An 18,035-nucleotide genomic window follows, 5' to 3' on the forward strand; every position below is an offset into this window, starting at 1 on the left:
TTAAACCATGGAAAGGGCATTTTAATTGGTGGAAATATCTGTAACAAGGAGCTGACTTTGGTGGCTTGTGAGCTTCTATTTGAAAATGAAACTCATTAGAGAAGCATGATGTAGTGAAGGATCATCACTTCTTATTCTCAACCATAACTTGTCATTTCTAATACTCCTCCTTATTCACACCCATCTATCATGACTCTTCTCTCATCACTCGTCAGTCGTGGTTTGTACCTCATCACTGGTTGCCGGTTACTCATGCCTCAATCTCTCATCCGTTATCACTTATCCTTCATCACACAATCATACATCACTCATCACATGTCCCTAGTCAATCGTCACATGTCCCTAATACTCATCGCTCATCACATGTTCATTATTACTCGGAAAACATGTCCCTAATCGCGCATCGTTTTTCTCTATCTCTCTAATCGCACTGGTGGACACTCATCGCTCGTCACTAATCACGGGTCGTACATCACTTCTCATACTTACTCTTCACATATCCCACACTTGTTCGATTCTGACAAATGACAATGTTTGATTCTGACAAATGATAAAATCCAGCCTGATTCTGACATTTGACTCTGACAACGGATGATGCCCTAAAAATGGAAACTGTATTGAACGAAAGAAGCAGGATGTTCTCTGTGAAAACGTATTTGATAGATAACACAGATTACATTGTGATGAAATCATCATCCAAGAAGAAGCAGTTTCTCTCGTTCTCTCTCCCTCTTTTTTTTTTCCCTTTTTAGTAAAAATTGCATTTTTAGAACGTGCGCTGTCAGTGATTTCATTCTTTGAATGGAAGTGAGAATCTATTAAATATGATGTGAACGGACAATATAGTGTCAGGGAAGAAACTGATGGGTAGGCAAAAAGAAGACAATGGAGCCAATATAATGTCAAGTGACACTTAGAGCATTACATGAACGAGGTTAAATCCCCACGTGTTGCTAGGTCAAGTAGTTGCTGTCATCTGTCAGATTGGAAGCCTCTATCAGGCCTGAGCGCTTTACATTGTTGAACGTTGATTAATCGTACACAAAAATCATGTTCTTCAAAGAGAACAAAACATGAGGCCACTAATTACTTTCTAAACTACAATAAATAAGTTATATTTTTACCTCTTTTATATATTCTTTTCTCCACTAAGCCATGGAAGATGCAACCTGCTGTAAACATTGCTTTCTCTACGTTTATGGATTTATTTGCTAAAGTAAGTGCAAACGCACAGCATCCATAGCAACCAATCACAAATGAGCATTCATCATTCTAGTACAAGTTAGTCAATGAAAGCAGGTGTTGGGATAGTAGTTATGAGAACTGCACATTCATGTACTGCACATTCATATACTGCACATTAATATACCGCACATTTATGTACTCCACATTTATATACTGCACATTTATGTCCTGCACATTTATGTCCTGCACATTAATCTACTGCACACTAATGTACTCCACATTTATACACTGCACATTTATGTCATGCACATTTATGTCCTGCACATTAATCTACTGCACACTAATGTACTCCACATTTATATACTGCGCATTTATGTCCTGCACATTAATATACTGCACATTTATGTCCTGCACATTAATATACTGCACATTTATGTCCTGCACATTAATATACTGCACATTTATGTCCTGCACATTAATATACTGCACATTTATGTCCTGCACATTAATATACTGCACATTTATGTCCTGCACATTAATATACTGCACATTTATGTCCCACACATTAATATACTGCACATTTATGTCCTGCACATTAATATACTGCACATTTATGTAGCGCCCATTTATGTACTGCACATTTATACACTGCACATTTATGTCCTGCACATTAATATACTGCATATTTATGTCCTGCACATTAATATACTGCACATTTATGTCCCGCACATTAATATACTGCACATTTATGTCCTGCACATTAATATACTGCACATTTATGTAGCGCCCATTTATGTACTGCACATTTATGTCCTGCACATTTATGTATGGCACATTAATATACTGCACATTTATGTCCTGCACATTTATATACTGTCAATGAAATAATACCAACAATGTGTCCAAAAACATGGAACACTGTTCCATGTCCTCTCGGTCCTCGGGAGCATCCAGGTTTCACTCTGAAGGACTGGACCGGGATAAGCAAATATGGATGAGTGTATCCAAACCAACTCTGTACAGAGTTATCAGCTACATTTAATAAAAGTGAATTTGTAATAACTGATACAAATTTTTTGTCCTGACCACTCGTTTTTAGATGCAACATTCTATCCTTCTCTCAGAACAGTTTTTTTATTTTTTTATTTAATCCATCAGATTCCTGGTGACTGACAATAGCAAGTGTAGTCACACAGGTTTCCATTATTCACTATTGTTATTATCATTATTTTAGAGCCGTTTTTATTGAGTCACTCAAAGCAGTACATAAACATTCAAATGTTACGTACAGCAGACATACACACTCGCCAATGGCCACAGGACAACAACTGAATAGCAATGATCCCTATCTATTCTTGTCCAGACTATGTCGATGCAGTCAAGATGACTTATCAACAATTTATTAACAGACCATGCTTCCTGCGTGGTTATATGCTGCCCAACTTCACTGACTGCAGAACTGAACATCTTTATTCCTCCAAAGTAACAAGGATTCTGGTATATTTTTTATTTTTTTTAAAGTAACAATTATTTAAGCCAAAAAAATTATTTCCCAAGTTGATGCATGAGCAATAAATGGCACATACAGGAAACTATTCGCTAGCCACTAGTCCGTATGTTTGTAAACTCAACATAAAAACAATCATTAGCGACAGATCAAGCATAATAAAAACGTAAATGTACTCTATATATGGGGCAATACTCCCGAATTTCCCATTTGCAACGACAAAGCTGGTCTACGTAGAAATGTAACAGCTCTCATGAAATGCCAGATGCACATAGCGAATTCCTGTTTTGCATGCTCGGTGGTACCCACTGGTTACATCCGCTGTTTTAATCAGCTCCCTTTTAAAGTTTACATGGTGCTCTTGACTTTCCCTGGCAGCGTGATAATACAATTACACACAATAATGGTGTACCAGGGCGCACGACAATAATCAGATGCATCCTTGTTATGTTTTCTCTATATGAAATCTGCAAATTCACTGTTTTTAAGTACGCCGGACTGTTTTCACTGAACCAGCAGCATTTCCAATGAACTGCGAGCAGCGGATAACTCCGTAATGAAGAGATAAGTATATTTGGACAGCGCCTGCACAGGTTGTTAATGTATGGGGTGAAGAGGATTTTCGCACTAGGCCAGCGTTCTAAATGGGAGATTACATGCCACTGAAGGACATGGCCAAAATGCTCAGACAATACTCAGATTTTTGCAAATTGTTTGGAGGGCTGGGAGCAGTTTGCTGTGCAGACATTTGCTTGGGTAAATTGCAACTGCCAACGGCTCCGAGTTTTGCAGCCAAATGCATCCTACATTTGCCCGGTGGTAAGTAAAGCCTCAGAATACAAATGACAGAACACTGTTTTGAGCAGTGGGGATGAAACTATAATCAGGGAGCCGTTTACTAAATGGACACTGCACTTATGTACTTATGTAGAAACTAAGGTATGATTTTAGAGAGGAAAATGTTATTCTCTTGGGTTTCGTCACCGAACAATTCACTATATTAGCCCATTAGTTCCATTTCAGAATGGATTCAGGTGTCTTGTATTCCTGATTATGAAATGTCATATAACAAGCTATGCTAAGGGTACACAATCTACTTTATAATGCAAATTTTTTCAAATTATCTTGGTGTTTGACTGTTTTATTCAATTTAATATTCAATTTTTTGTTTCAAAAGACAATTTAATTCAAACTCCACATTTTGAAAGACAATATGGCTCCATATTGTGCGACTTTATGAGCACGACCTCTGCAAAGTCATTTGATTTAAGCTGCTACAGCCGCTGGGAGTAGAAGGATCATCGCAATAACAAGGAACTGAGAGGCTGCAGGGGAGAGGGGCCTGGAAGTACAGGAAGTACATTTTTTCCAAGATAGCTTTCGGGTGGATATAGCCCATACTTGCCAACTCTCCCTGAATGTCAGGGAGACTCCCTGAAATAAGGGTGATCTCCCTCACTCCCTGAAGAGTCTGGTATTCTCCCTGATGCTGAGCCAGTACAAGACGTGGTTGGCTTCGCCATCTGTGGCATGATGACACAGTTCAGAAATTGTGTCCTATGTCCATATATTGATGCCTATGGAGGTGGCCATTTTCATGGAGACCAAGATGTAATCAAAGACTGACGGGTAAGACAACATGACTTCAGTAATGGAAACAGAAATGTAAAAGACACTTCAGTCTCTAGAGATTCATTAGCTGCTTTTCTTTAACGCATAGTTGGCTACTCTCCCGGAATGTCTGGGAGACTTCCGCATTTCTGGGAAACCTTCCGGACTCCTGGGAGAGCAGGGCAACCTCCCAGTTCTCGCCCCTACAATAGATAAGTGGCCACCTCTCCCAGGATCTCCCTGAAGCCAACGAGGAAAAGTTGGCAAGTATGAGATAGCCTTTAAGGATATTAGTACTTTTTGGTATACGTGACACAAAATACTCGCTAAAAATATGGGACTAGAGTTGTAAAATAAATAATACCAGGATAAACAGGTCAGTTGGAAGGTATCTATGATGGATATAATTGTTATACTTAAAAAAATTTCATGCACATTGGACATGAGAAATATCTTTATTGGTACGCCCTTAAGCTAAAGATAAAATTTGTCCATTGTAATTAAATTTTACAACTTTATTCGTAAACGCACACAAGCCGAACAGTTTACAGGCAATTATCGCCGGTCTGCTGACGTCACTTCCGCTAGTTACCTAATAATTCCTCTTCTGGGTTACAGAAAGCGATCTAAGGGTGGGGTCTAGCTGAAGCTTGTTCTGAGCTGCGTTCCATGGAATTATAGCAGATGTAGCAAATGGAACTTTTTATACAATATCTAGGATGTAGCCCGATGGTTCGGTCACCTTTTCACTCAAGTTCGAAAATCCCTTTCCAAAAACCTGACTATTACTGAGTGACACCAATTGCATAGTCGCCAACTTGCTAAACTCTAGGGACATTCCCGGGATTTGAAGATATTTCTCTGTAGTTTTCAATATTAATTGACTGCCCATGAATTTCCCTCTTTTTGTGCAAGTTACATATTAAGTCATAATTACAAGGGTAGATGAGAAGAATTACAAGTCAATGTTCATTGAAGAATAGTATTGGAAATGCAAAGAACTGCATTATAAATAGATTTGTTACACATGAAATAATGACAATGGTAGTCGTTATCTATCTATCTATCTATCTATCTATCTATCTATCTATCTATCTATCTATCTATCTATCCTGACCTCACATATATATATATATATATATATATATATATATATATATATATATCTATATATATCTAATATATAAATGCTTAGTGGAGCGCCACCTGCTGGGCAGAGTTATACACTGACCTACTACATTCTTAGTGTGTGTGGGAAAAAAAATTCAAAAAGGGCTGAAATTTGGTAGGGCTCAAACTCATTTTCGTGAGGTAATTTTACCTCATGAACACACATGTGTAGAGGCGTGCGTTAGTGTGTGTGTGTGGAAAAAACTATTTTTTCAGAAAGGGCTCATCCAATTGACCTGAAATTTGGTATACTGACATTATTTGACAAAAAAATTAGAATAGTCAAGTCAGTTAACTTCCATCATCCCCCCTTCCCCCCGTGGGAGGGGTAGTAAAGGCTAAATTTACGAGTTGAGGGGTCAAACTCATTTTCGTGAGGTAATTTTACCTCATGAATACACATTAAAAAGGCCGCTTGCGTCGGGAAGTAACGCTCTTCCCCTGAGGAGGCCTGGGCTAGGTCCAAATGCATGACAAGAACCTTTTTAAGACCTTAAGTAGCTTGATTTGACTAGAATGCATGAGTATCATGCACGGGTTAACTTGTATATATATATATATATATATATATATATATATATATGTACAGGTCATACATACGCCCCATATGGGGAGACAGGGGGACATATGTCTGGGGGGTCTATCACATTGGGGGGGCTGTGCCAGCGACCCACAACTATTAATGTGACTGTAATCTTTTGGGGCCCAGAAGTATTTAAACACAGTGCCGGAATTCCATCGCACTACTCCCCAAGGCCCAAGGCCTGCCACCACTAGGTTGTCATGCCGCCGGTCATGTGACGTGTGGGCCATGCGGCTACCAGCATGCCGTGCAGCGTTGTCATTTCCAAAGTGAGAAGATCACCGAACCACCGCACCAATGATATACATTCTCCTACTTAATACAGTTCCTATAAATTTGGGTTTAACAGTACGATAAGAGTCACATTACCATCTACAGCCTAGAGCTGATCTTCTGACCTGCGGTAACTGGGAATACCCAGCTAAAAGCTTACCACAGCACCTGTTAGAGAGTCACTACAGTACAACATGTATAGTGGGAGGGAAAATAACCAGGGCCCACATTTCATCTACAGTCATAGTCTGTGGACAGAGCTAAGGGAACTCTAAATCTTTCATATTAACCACCATGGGCCTGAGTAATTAAGGAAAGTAAATCATAAAAAAGGAGTAACTTTGCACCTTGGCAAAACCATGTTGCATTTGAGGGGGGAAGTAAATTTAAAAAGTGATGACAGATTTATAGTTGGGGTAGGACATGTCCTAGATCAACTTTAAATATCAGTGTAAACATATAGTTATCAAATATTTGTGTGCTACATGAATAAACAGACAGTAATTAACTTATGTGCAAAATAATAAAATAATCCGCACCCCTTGCATTGTAACATGGTTTGTTCAGGAGAAAGCCTACTCCTTTTTTTGCCTTACTTTCCTTAATGAATAAGACCCATAGAGTATGTACCATAGATTACATACTATAGAGTATATACTATAATGTACTTACCATAGAGTACATACCATAGACTACATACCATAGAGTATATACCATAGAGTAAATACCATAGCATACATATACCATAGAGAATATATAACATAGAGTACATTCCATATAGTATAAACACCATAGAGTATATACCATAGAGTACATACCATAGAGTATATACCATACAGTACATACCATAGAGTATATACCATACAGTACATACCATACAGTATATACCATAGAGTACATACCATACAGGATATACCATAGAGTACATACCATATAGTATATACCATACAGTACATACCATAGAGTATATACCATACAGTACATACCATACAGTATATACCATAGAGTACATACCATATAGTATATACCATACAGTACATACCATACAGTATATACCATAGAGTACATATCATACAGTATATACCATAGAGTACATATCATACAGTATATACCATAGAGTACATACCATATAGTATATACCATACAGTACATACCATATAGTATATACCATACAGTACATACCATAGAGTATATACCATACAGTACATACCATACAGTATATACCATAGAGTACATACCATATAGTATATACCATACAGTACATACCATACAGTATATACCATAGAGTACATACCATACAGGATATACCATAGAGTACATACCATACAGGATATACCATTGATCTTTCGCATAAAGTTTTGGAAGCGAATAAACTAATTTCTCAAAGAGAGGTGGGCACAGAATGACAAATTTGTCAGGGGGGGCAAAATTTTTATGAGCGGCCCTGAGAGTGGGCATGTCTAATGAGCAGCCCCGAGTCAACTAAGGTTCATTACAGCGTCCCTGAACCCTCTAAAGATCTTGTTGGATGAAATCACATTTTGAATTATATTCATCATACAAATACATTTTAATATTACCATATATAGGTCCCTCTAAATGGAGCTACTTGAACAGCACCGCAAGAGGAACATGTACAGTAGATCCAACATTACTATACAAGTGAGGAATGACTGTGATGGCGAGAGACTGTTTCCATTTATTGAAATTGAAAACCTACCGGTCAATGAGCTTCACGGCTGCGTCCTGCCATGTTCAGTGATCTACATGACGGTATCCCGAGGCCATCTCTTCTGATGTCACTTATGGAGACGCCTGTTAGAGAACAGTCAATACATAAACTATTATTATACTGTTATATTAAATATCATTTTCAGTCAATACATAGTGATATAATAGTCAAAACCAATTGATAATAATATAAAAGTTATCCCTTTGCATCAGAAAACCCTGGGGTATGAAGTCTGTCCTGTTCCCAGAAGACACACAGGGGGTCATTAATGAAAAGTGTTCTCCATGTAGCCGTGTAGAAAGAAAGTGTTTCCCATACATAACAATCAATCATGTGCTTTGGTTTGTAATATATACCAGACAAAAGAGGAGCTATAATTGAATTGGTTGCTGTAGGCACCACTATATTTTCAACGCAGTTACATGCACAACATGTTTTCCTAAGTGACTCCCAAAATGTTTTGGTGGTGCTGAAAGCAGAAAACCATTTACAGAAGTCCCAAAAATCTAGGTGGACCAGGATATCCAATCAGGAAGAGGCAGGACCCATAAGAACCCTCCAATTCCTTTCTAAAAAATATCCTTGAGAAAGTCCTATCTGGATGAAACGCGTTGGATCACATTTTTTTACCTAATTAGCCACCGTACTTGTGCGGGTCAACCTATCACTTCCGCGTTCCAAGACGCGGCTACACGAGATACCCGGACACTCCGGAGCCTCTATTCATAGGAGACTCACCGTTTTACCTGGACAGCTTGCCGAGGACTGCCAGCATACATAGGGAATTCTAGGGTAAGAATCAGTTTTATTTGCTCTCCCCTCCTCACGCCATCCGGTATAATATCCCGCGGTACTTCCACTTACATTTTTCAAAAGGAGCTATAAACATTTTTGTTGTCTTAAACATCTCTGTTGTCTTACGTTTTTACTGTTTATACTTTCATGTTCATTGCGCCCTTTCTGTTTTATATATTGCCGTTTGTACTATAGGGGCTGCATATTAGATGAGCGCTTACCTCTGTTTTTATTATTATTATTATTATTATAAATGCTATATTAGGCATATATTTGTAGATTTACTGGTGAATTCTACATAACCTAGCCTAAAGGTGATCAAACTCAGTACTCAAGAGCTACCAACAGGTCATGTTTTCAGGATTTCTGTCTGTAGAGACAGGTGAGATAATTACTTGACCCAGAAAAATAGATTAACTCACCTGTGCATGATAAAAGAAATCCTGAAAACAGGAACTGTTGGTAGCTCTTGAGGACAGAGTTTGGGCACCTCTGCCGTAGCCCATAACTAAGTGTCATCCACGAACCGCATAATCTGCGGACCTGCACGCTTCTCTGTGGGTGCAAGTGTGCTTACTCGTCAGATAAACGCATCTTACAGTCTATGGAAGCACCCCCTGTAAAATCATTCTCCTCCTGGTTATGCAGGTTGGCGTATGGTTCGGAAAATGCTCAGGGATCTCTCCCTTCAATCATTTTAACCTTGTGTTTTTTCCCCTAAAACAATGCTTGGTTTAGCTCCATTTACCTCTTGAATCAGTGTGAGGGGACATTGGGACAGTCTCTATTATGTTTCACTTTGAAACTCTTCAGTACATTGTTCAAATTGCTCCTGGAAATGCGTTTTCCTCCAGAAGTGCAAATGCAAGTTGCAAAACGCGTTTCATCGATGTGGAAGAGAAATCCTCATCATCATCACCATTTATTTATATAGTGCCACTATAGTGCCTGTACATGTCTCCTTTTGAACCCTTTATCTCATCTAAATAATCTAATGCAACTAAATTAATTTTTGAATTCTTTTTTCAAACGTGAGCGCGCAACTGTAACGAATCCGACACACCGTCAATCCATCCAACTCCTCCCATCAAATGATGCTAATTTTATTTACTGCCGTGAAAATACATGGGCTTACCTATAAAAACTTGGTACATTTGCACAACGTGATGTTTAAAAAACAGCAATTACACTGTAAAATTGAGGTTTGTAAATAACCATTATTGAGTGTCACTATACCCCTAAAAAATACTGTTATCAATGTAGAAAAAAACAGACACAGCAAAAACACAGTGAAAAAGTTAGAACTTGTCAAGTTCTCCAACTTTGTATCTATCAATTGTTTTTTTTCTCTTTTGCTAAATGATAATCCTCCCGGCTAACTATCTACATCACATTTACAATCTCTGGACTAAGAAGACTACTCATAAAACACATTACATAGCTGAGAGGAGAACAAGCTTTTCTGGAATATAAAAACAAAAAAAGTTCTGGTGGTCGTCTCGGAGTCTATAAAACCTTCCATGGCTGCGGGGTCTTGGATTCCAGCCGTACGTTGAAAAACACACTGAGAATGTCGAAAGTTATTTGCTCGCAGTATTCAATAGATCTTATTTCCACCCTAGGTAATGACGGCTCCCAAATTTCTATGGCGTATAATGTAAGTCCCGGGGAAATGTACACATATATAAAGTTAAAGAGAAAACACAGAAGAGAACTGTGAATATTTCCAGAACACTGTAGGCACGCTCTTTCGCCTTTCGGAAGAAAACAAACTGCATGTCATGTTAAGATCGTAATTTATTTCTTGTGTTGCTTGTTGATCCACAGCCAGATACAAATACTGTCAGCTACATTTGCCCAAGTAGAACAATACATATTTTACTAAATACCGCGGTGGCCCATTGTGTCAAATGCTGGAAAAGTAAAGTGTCAGTGGTTCTATTGGGAGATAAAGAGGATGTATTTACTACTGTCCATTTCCAACTACGGGATGGCATCAGCCAATCAGAGTTCCGCAGCCCTAGGACAAGACGGCAATAGCTGCATTATAAATGGCATTGTAACATATGTATAAAATATAATCAGACACTCCGATGGCTTAATGTGTCCTCATAATAAAAAGAATTTCAAAATATTCATTAGAAATCCCTTAATGTCTGTAACGTACCCCCGTAATCTATGTAAATGTTTACAAAGTTCCCCTTATGTCTATAAACATTTACTAAGTACCTTGGCATGAATGAGAAGTGTTATACTATACACCTGGCCTGGCCAACCTGTGGACCTCCAACTGTTGTGAAACTATAAGGCCCACTATGCTTTGCCAGTTGATAGCTGGCAAGGCCTGCTGGGACTTGTAGTTTAACAGCACCTGGAGAGCCAAAGGTTGGCCAGGCCTCCAATACACGGTCATGTGCAACCTTTTACATACTGTGGGACTCAGTTATGATTACACAGGCAGTGACAGTAACAGGGAAAAGAGTCATAATCACTTTGCTCCCCCTAACCGTTTCCTTTCAGCACCCCCTCCCCCCCCTCCTCTCCCCTATATATAAAAACCCAACAACATGGTATCACCCCCGGGTCAGACCTCTGGGTAGAGTTAGAAATAGTCCCTATCTGGTAGATTCCAACCCTCTGTATACCATTAGTGCATTTAACTTTTCAGGTTAAGATTATATAACAGCTTTAGATGCCTAGCGATCATTTTGTATGCTTAATTCCTGTTTTCTGTGACGTTGCAATTGTTGTCTCGACTTAATGGATAAATGTATCTTATTTCATCTGTCTGTTGTTGTCAAAAATAAACAGATTTAAAAACATATATATTGCCCAATCTAGTCAGCATGCCAGGCACAGCCCCATCATCTGACAACCAGCATACAACTGTGCTGGTCTGATGACCAGGATATAATGCAGAGCTCCATCTGATGACCAGTGTACAATGCAGAGCTCCATCTGCTGATCAGTATAAGATGCAGAGCTCCATCTGATGAACAGTATACAATGCAGAGCACCATCTGATGACCAGTATACAATGCAGAGCTCCATCTGATGATCAGTATCCAATGCAGAGCTCCATCTGCTGATCAGTATACAATGCAGAGCACCATCTGATGACCAGTATACAATGCAGAGCTCCATCTGCTGATCAGTATCCAATGCAGAGCTCCATATGCTGATCAGTATACAATGCAGAGCTCCATCTGCTGATCAGTATCCAATGCAGAGCTCCATCTGCTGATTAGTATACAATGCAGAGCTCCATCTGCTGACCAGTATCCAATTGCTGATTAGTATACAATGCAGAGCCCCATCTGAGACCAGTATATAAAGAAAACCCACTGATCATGTAATAATCCCCCTATAGGTTTGTCACATATCCTGTTTGCAATTAACTTGCTCTGCCATTGGCTTGGTTGCTTTTTCTTCATTGAAGTCCGGAACACTACGTTTCAGGACAAGCAGCTGGTAATACACAGTTATATGTTTGCACTTTGCCTGTTTCAGTGACAGCAGTGGAAGGAGAGATAAACTGCTGAGAATGAGGCTTATCTCAGTGATCTACGGCGATACTGAGTGGCTGCTCTGATTACGTTTGAGCCTGCGTGACCCGGCTTTGCAGATTCACACATGTGCGGTAGAACTGGAAGCTGTGACTTGGGCCATCATTACAAGAAAAAATCAATTGTTTAAAAAAAAAGAAAAAAATAATTGTAATATGCTGTAATTTTCATTAGAAAACATGTCTTATTTAAATAAATAAATATTTTTATCCATGGGTTATCCCAGCTATCGCCATCCTGAGATTGTGATAGTGATGGGGGGGAGCAGGGTAGTTAAAAAAAAAACAAAAACATACTCACGTGATCATGGAGCCGGCATCCCTCCTCTCTGCTGCTCTGTGCTCCATTCAGACTGTCTGAATGCCGGTGTGACGTCATCATGTTACGCCCAGCATTCAGTCAGTCTGGAGCAATGGAGCACAGAGCAGCAGAGAAGACCAAGAAAGCAGAGAGGAGAAAAGGTAAGTGAAGGGAGGAACAGAGGGGTTAAAAAATGGGGAGGCAGCATGACAGAGGGGTTAAAAAATGAGGGGGGGCACAGAGGGGTTAAAAAAATGGGGGGGGGGGCAGCATGACATAGGGGTTAAAAAACGAGGGGGGGGCACAGAGGGGTTAAAAACGGGGGGGGGGGGGCATCATGACAGAGGGGTTAAAAAATGAGGGGGGCACAGAGGGGTTAAAAATGGCGGGGGCAGCATGACAGAGGGGTTAAAAAATGAGGGGGGCCAGAGAGGGGTTAAAAAACAGTGGTCAGCATGGCACAGTGGGGTTAAAAAATGGTGGGCAGCTTGGTACAGTGGGGTTAAAAAGGGGGGAGGCATGGCACAGTGGGATTGAAAAAGGGGGGGGAGCAGCATAGTATAGTGTGATGAAGGGGAGCCAGGTGAAGTGGGCAAAATCAGCATGGAGGGTGCAGTGTGATCATAAGGCATGGTGATGATGAAAGGGGACATTATTGTAATATTGGAGCTGGAGGAAGGCCTAATTATTAATCGTGGATGGTATTGATTTAACGCCAGGGTTGTTTGGAATTATCTAAATGTAGCTATTTTTTTCCAAATCCAGCATTCCAGGATCCAGACAAGCCGCAACTAAAGAAACATGCAGCCACAGACGGTGAAAGTGAGAAGAACAGGTAGGAGAGAGCAGGACAGTATGTGAAATGTTGTGATTCTAGTAGGGACAATGTCAATTTATGGTGAGTGTTGTGCCCAATGTAAGGTGCAGGCCAAGACTGAACTCTTTGTGTACACACTGCATTTTTTCTATACTACACTGTGGTGCTAGATGTCTTAAAAGTCAGGAGTGCTTGGACATATGTGACGCTCGGGTGAATTGAGAGCCTAGTGATTTAGATGTGTTAGCCATGCCCCAATGGCGCATTTGCCACACCCCCAAATGCATGACCACATTCCCGAAAAACGTTGCGCCGGCAAATTTTTTAGCATACTCAACTATAAGGGGGGCCCCATGAATTTGTTGTAGCGGGGCCCTGAATTCCTCTTGGCAGCCCTGTTGACATGTGTTGCGTCTGCGCCTCACTGCGACTAGGATTTACTTACAGGGTCATGCCTTCACAATTCCACGTTCCGCCCTTTCTCTCGTAGAGAGCCGCAAACTGTGGCAAGTGTAAATTGCGTACAAGATGCAGGCGGATATGGTGCTTGCTGCACATGCGTGATAGTGTTTTTTTGTTCGATGCGCCTAAAACGCACTTTGCGTCCGACTCTAAATTAAGTCCTGTATGTTTTACCCGTGTGCGTGGATTTCCTTCGGGTGCTCCAGTTTCCTCCCACATTCCAAAAACATACTGGTAGGTTAATTGGCTGCTATTAAATTGACCCTAGTCTGTCTGTGTGTGTATGTTAGGGAATTTAGACTGTAAGCTCCAATGGGGCAGGGACTGATGTGAGTGAGTTCTCTGTACAGCGCTGCGGAATTAGTGGCGCTATATAAATCGATGTTGATGATGATGTAATAAAGCCGGCATGTTGTCTGCGCTAAAATAAAATATATTTTTTGATGCAGACGGGCTTGGGGGCATCCTGGTAAGAGCGGCTCACTCCTGCCAGGTTTACCTTGCTCCACCGGCGCTGAACTCACCATTATGAGAAACAGACAACCTTTATTCATTTTGTGTCACATTTAAAAGACAGAATCATTCCCAAGACATATAGGAAGTAATCCCAGAGGGTACAGGTAGCACACGATCCGAAATCCTGACATATGATTGGAAGCAGGCGCGGGCTGGGAGAGGCGTGGCCGGGGGGCACAAAGGCGGCCGCATCCCATGAAAAGGGATGCGGCCGCGTCATTGATGACGTGGCCGCATCCCCTGTCATGTGATGCAGGCCGCCTGTGCGCTGACACGGCCGCATCTGATGTCATCAGATGCGGCCGCAGGGGAAAGCATAGTATTTTGCAGCCTACCCCCCGGCCCTAATAGCGGCCTGACCGAGCAGCCCGGGGGGCCGATGCCCCCCTGCCCCCCGGGCCAGCCCGCTCCTGATTGGAAGTACACTCTTACTAATAAATAAATAATCTAAACAATACAGCAATATGTTTTGGAATCCAAAAGATTTTGTTGCTATTTCACACATCACTAATTAAAATGAAACTTACGTGTTTCCACTGAAAAATTAGGTATATATAAATATACTGTGTAATGTTACTTTTATTCTTTCAAACTATCTTTCAGCCGTAAAAGAGGAAAACAGCAAAACAAAAGATTACTGTCTTTACCGCCTCTCCTGCTGGATTTCTGCATAAAGAAAATAACAATGAATATGTAAAGCTGGAGAAAAATAACAATCAACCTCTAAGTAACCACGAAATGTGTCAGATATCTTCACGATTGGCTGGGAGGGGTGGGAAAGCAGAGAGGTGAGCCAAACCTGCTCCGCTACTCCCACACACAGACGGAACATACAGGTTGCCAAGAAACAGCACCGTAACCAGAGACGGCAGGAAAGAAAAAGCCGATGAGAAAGGAAAAAAAAAGAAACATACAAATATCATAAAAATAAACAGGCAGAAATAATAGCTGCTTTCAGAGAGTACATCTGCTTTGGTTTAGACCTTACAGACAGCGTCGACGTGCTTCTGGGAACAGCACAAAGTCAGGAGAAGGTTTAATGTCAAATATAAAATCCTAGAAAATTAACCGCATGTATATTTCCCTATCACACCAAGGAATTAATATTCAAAGCCGTTTTCACCAGCGATTGTCCCTCGCCCCTATACATTCAGTGGTTACCGCTGGCAAAGCACGTGTGTATATATATATTTATATACCATCCTTGCCAACCTTTTAAAAGTGAAATTCGGGAGATCCTGGGCAAGGGGTGTGGTTGGAGGGGGCTGGGCGCAGTTAATTGCGTAATTTTGGCCCCACCCCTGAGACAAAAACGTAATTTTGTCACGGGGGGCGGGACCAAAATGACGTGATTCAATGCGAATCGTGTCATTTTGACAAGTAAGTTGCCATATGTGGGATACTTGCCTGCTCTCCCGGGAGTCCGGGCGACCTACCTGGATTGAGGGAGTCTCCCGGACATTCCGGGAGAGTTGGCAAGTATGATATATACTTCTGCCTCACAGCATTGGGGTCATGAGTTTGATTCCCGACCGTGGCCTTATCTGAGTGGGGTTTGTACGGTCTCCCTGTGTTCGTGTGGGTTTCCTCCGGGTGCTCCGGTTTCCTCCCACACTCCAAAAACATACTAGTAGGTTAATTGGCTAATATTAAATTAACCTTACTCTCTGTGTATGTATGTTAGGGGATTTAGATTGTAAGCTCTAATGGGGCAGGGACTGATGTGAGTGAGTTCTCTGTACAGCGCTGCGGAACAAGTGGCACTTTATAAATAGATGATGATGATGATGGTATCCCTATACTCAAGACAATTAAACAATTCAATTCTGGGTAACTTTCTAGGTTGGCAATAATTTTCTAAAAGTTACTATGGGAAGAATAATAGAACGGTGTTTTTTGTGTGTGTTCCTGTATAATGCAACTAAAACAAAAAATGTATTTATTTCTCTATACTACCAAAATAAAATCGCTACTCGACCCCCCTCACCTGCCCCCTAGAAAAGGATGTAAGGTTTACTGTGACACAAAAAACAGATCAAAAACTATTTTCAGGGTTAATCAAAACATAACGAAACTGTCAAATGAGGTCTGGCCATAAGGGTACGATGAAATACCCTCAGTCGTGAAGGGGTTAACATCCTTTTTGTAGACATAATTATCATTTACTTTGAATTATTATTATTATTACTAATTTTGATGACAGTCCTTTTTAACATCAGAATCTTAATTTATAAATATAAGGATGAAAGAAGATAAAATGTGTGAATATTTTCCTCCAATTATCTGTTTTCTTCAGCTTCTATAGCTTGTCCATATAATAGACGACTTCATGTGATTTCCCCACAGGAAACAATTTCCTTTGTATTCATCACACAGTGGTCAAATACTAATCATGTCACCGAAAGTGTTTTCAGATCCTCTCACGATTTTGTGCTGTAATACAATGCGGCACAGATCTGCCCCAGGGACCATGCGGCAAGAAGCTGCCCCAGAAACACCGAAAGTGGTGCTGTACCTACACTGCTCCAACACAAGGACGAGAGAGAGGTCGACAGAGGACGTAGGATGCCCAAGGTCCGACGTTGGTTGTCACCGGGGGTGAACCTAACATTCATCACGATTCAAAGGACCTTTTATAATTAAAGTAGGTCGTAAATGTCAGAAATGTCAAGCTGAAAAGAGAACGTAGGCCTAATGGACACGTTGTGACGAGACGTGAGATGACAGGAAGGGTGCTGCCGGAATTAGAACCAGTTGTGGCACTGAAAGTTCAAAAAGATGACAAGGTAACAACTGTTAGAGGCGAGATGGGTAATTGAGCGTAATATAATTCTTATAAATCTCCTGCACGACCCCCGTACTTTTACAATTTGAACAATTTGCAGAGCAGCGGATAACATCGTCAGAATATATTGAACTACACAAAAAAAAGTAAACGGAAAAAGAGAAAATAAACATAACTGAAATGAGAATCTTGGTCCACATACCATAACATGAAAAGAAAATTATGATAAACTTTGTATCAATGAGATATTTCAATTTTTCATTTAGTTTTTCTCTAAGAATTTATTTAGATAGTTATTAAATCAAATATTTACGTATTTTGTCAATTTAAGTTGATTTTTTTATGAAATGTACATATATTGATAGTATTCTATTTTATAACTATGGAAATATGCTGTATAGAAATGTATATAGATGTCTACACATGTGCCTCATATCCCTGGTCGGTGAGGATTTAATCTTAGTATGATGTACTGGAAAATGTAGACAAACGGTAGTTCTAGAACAGTGGTGGTCAGCAGGTGGCTGGTGGACCCCCAGGGACCCTCCGACACTTCACCTGCGGCTACCAGGGACTGACTGTTACGACTCTGCCTGTTCTTGGTATCTAGCAGCAGTACCTCATACCACCAGAGGTGCTGCTGTTCAGTTCCTGAACTCTTGAACATGCCTGAAGGAGTTAATCTCCTTGCATGATGCCTAATTAGAACTGCACCTGTCGCACTGCTTCAAAT

At 40.5% G+C, this 18,035-nt stretch overlaps 1 protein-coding gene across 9 annotated transcripts in view; it reads right to left on the reverse strand.

Annotated features, from left to right (window-relative positions):
* The window catches only part of TENM4 (teneurin transmembrane protein 4), a 1,040,112-nt gene that overhangs the window by 840,395 nt on the left and 181,682 nt on the right, over positions 1-18,035 (reverse strand). For all 9 annotated transcript variants that reach the window (XM_075198626.1, XM_075198625.1, XM_075198627.1 and 6 more), the window contains exon 2: positions 8,050-8,144. The gene's annotated coding sequence lies outside the window, so the exon portion shown is untranslated. The remainder of the gene's footprint in view (positions 1-8,049; positions 8,145-18,035) is intronic.

This window comes from Mixophyes fleayi, chromosome 2 (assembly GCF_038048845.1).
Source record: "Mixophyes fleayi isolate aMixFle1 chromosome 2, aMixFle1.hap1, whole genome shotgun sequence".
NCBI classification, from domain to species: domain Eukaryota; kingdom Metazoa; phylum Chordata; class Amphibia; order Anura; family Limnodynastidae; genus Mixophyes; species Mixophyes fleayi.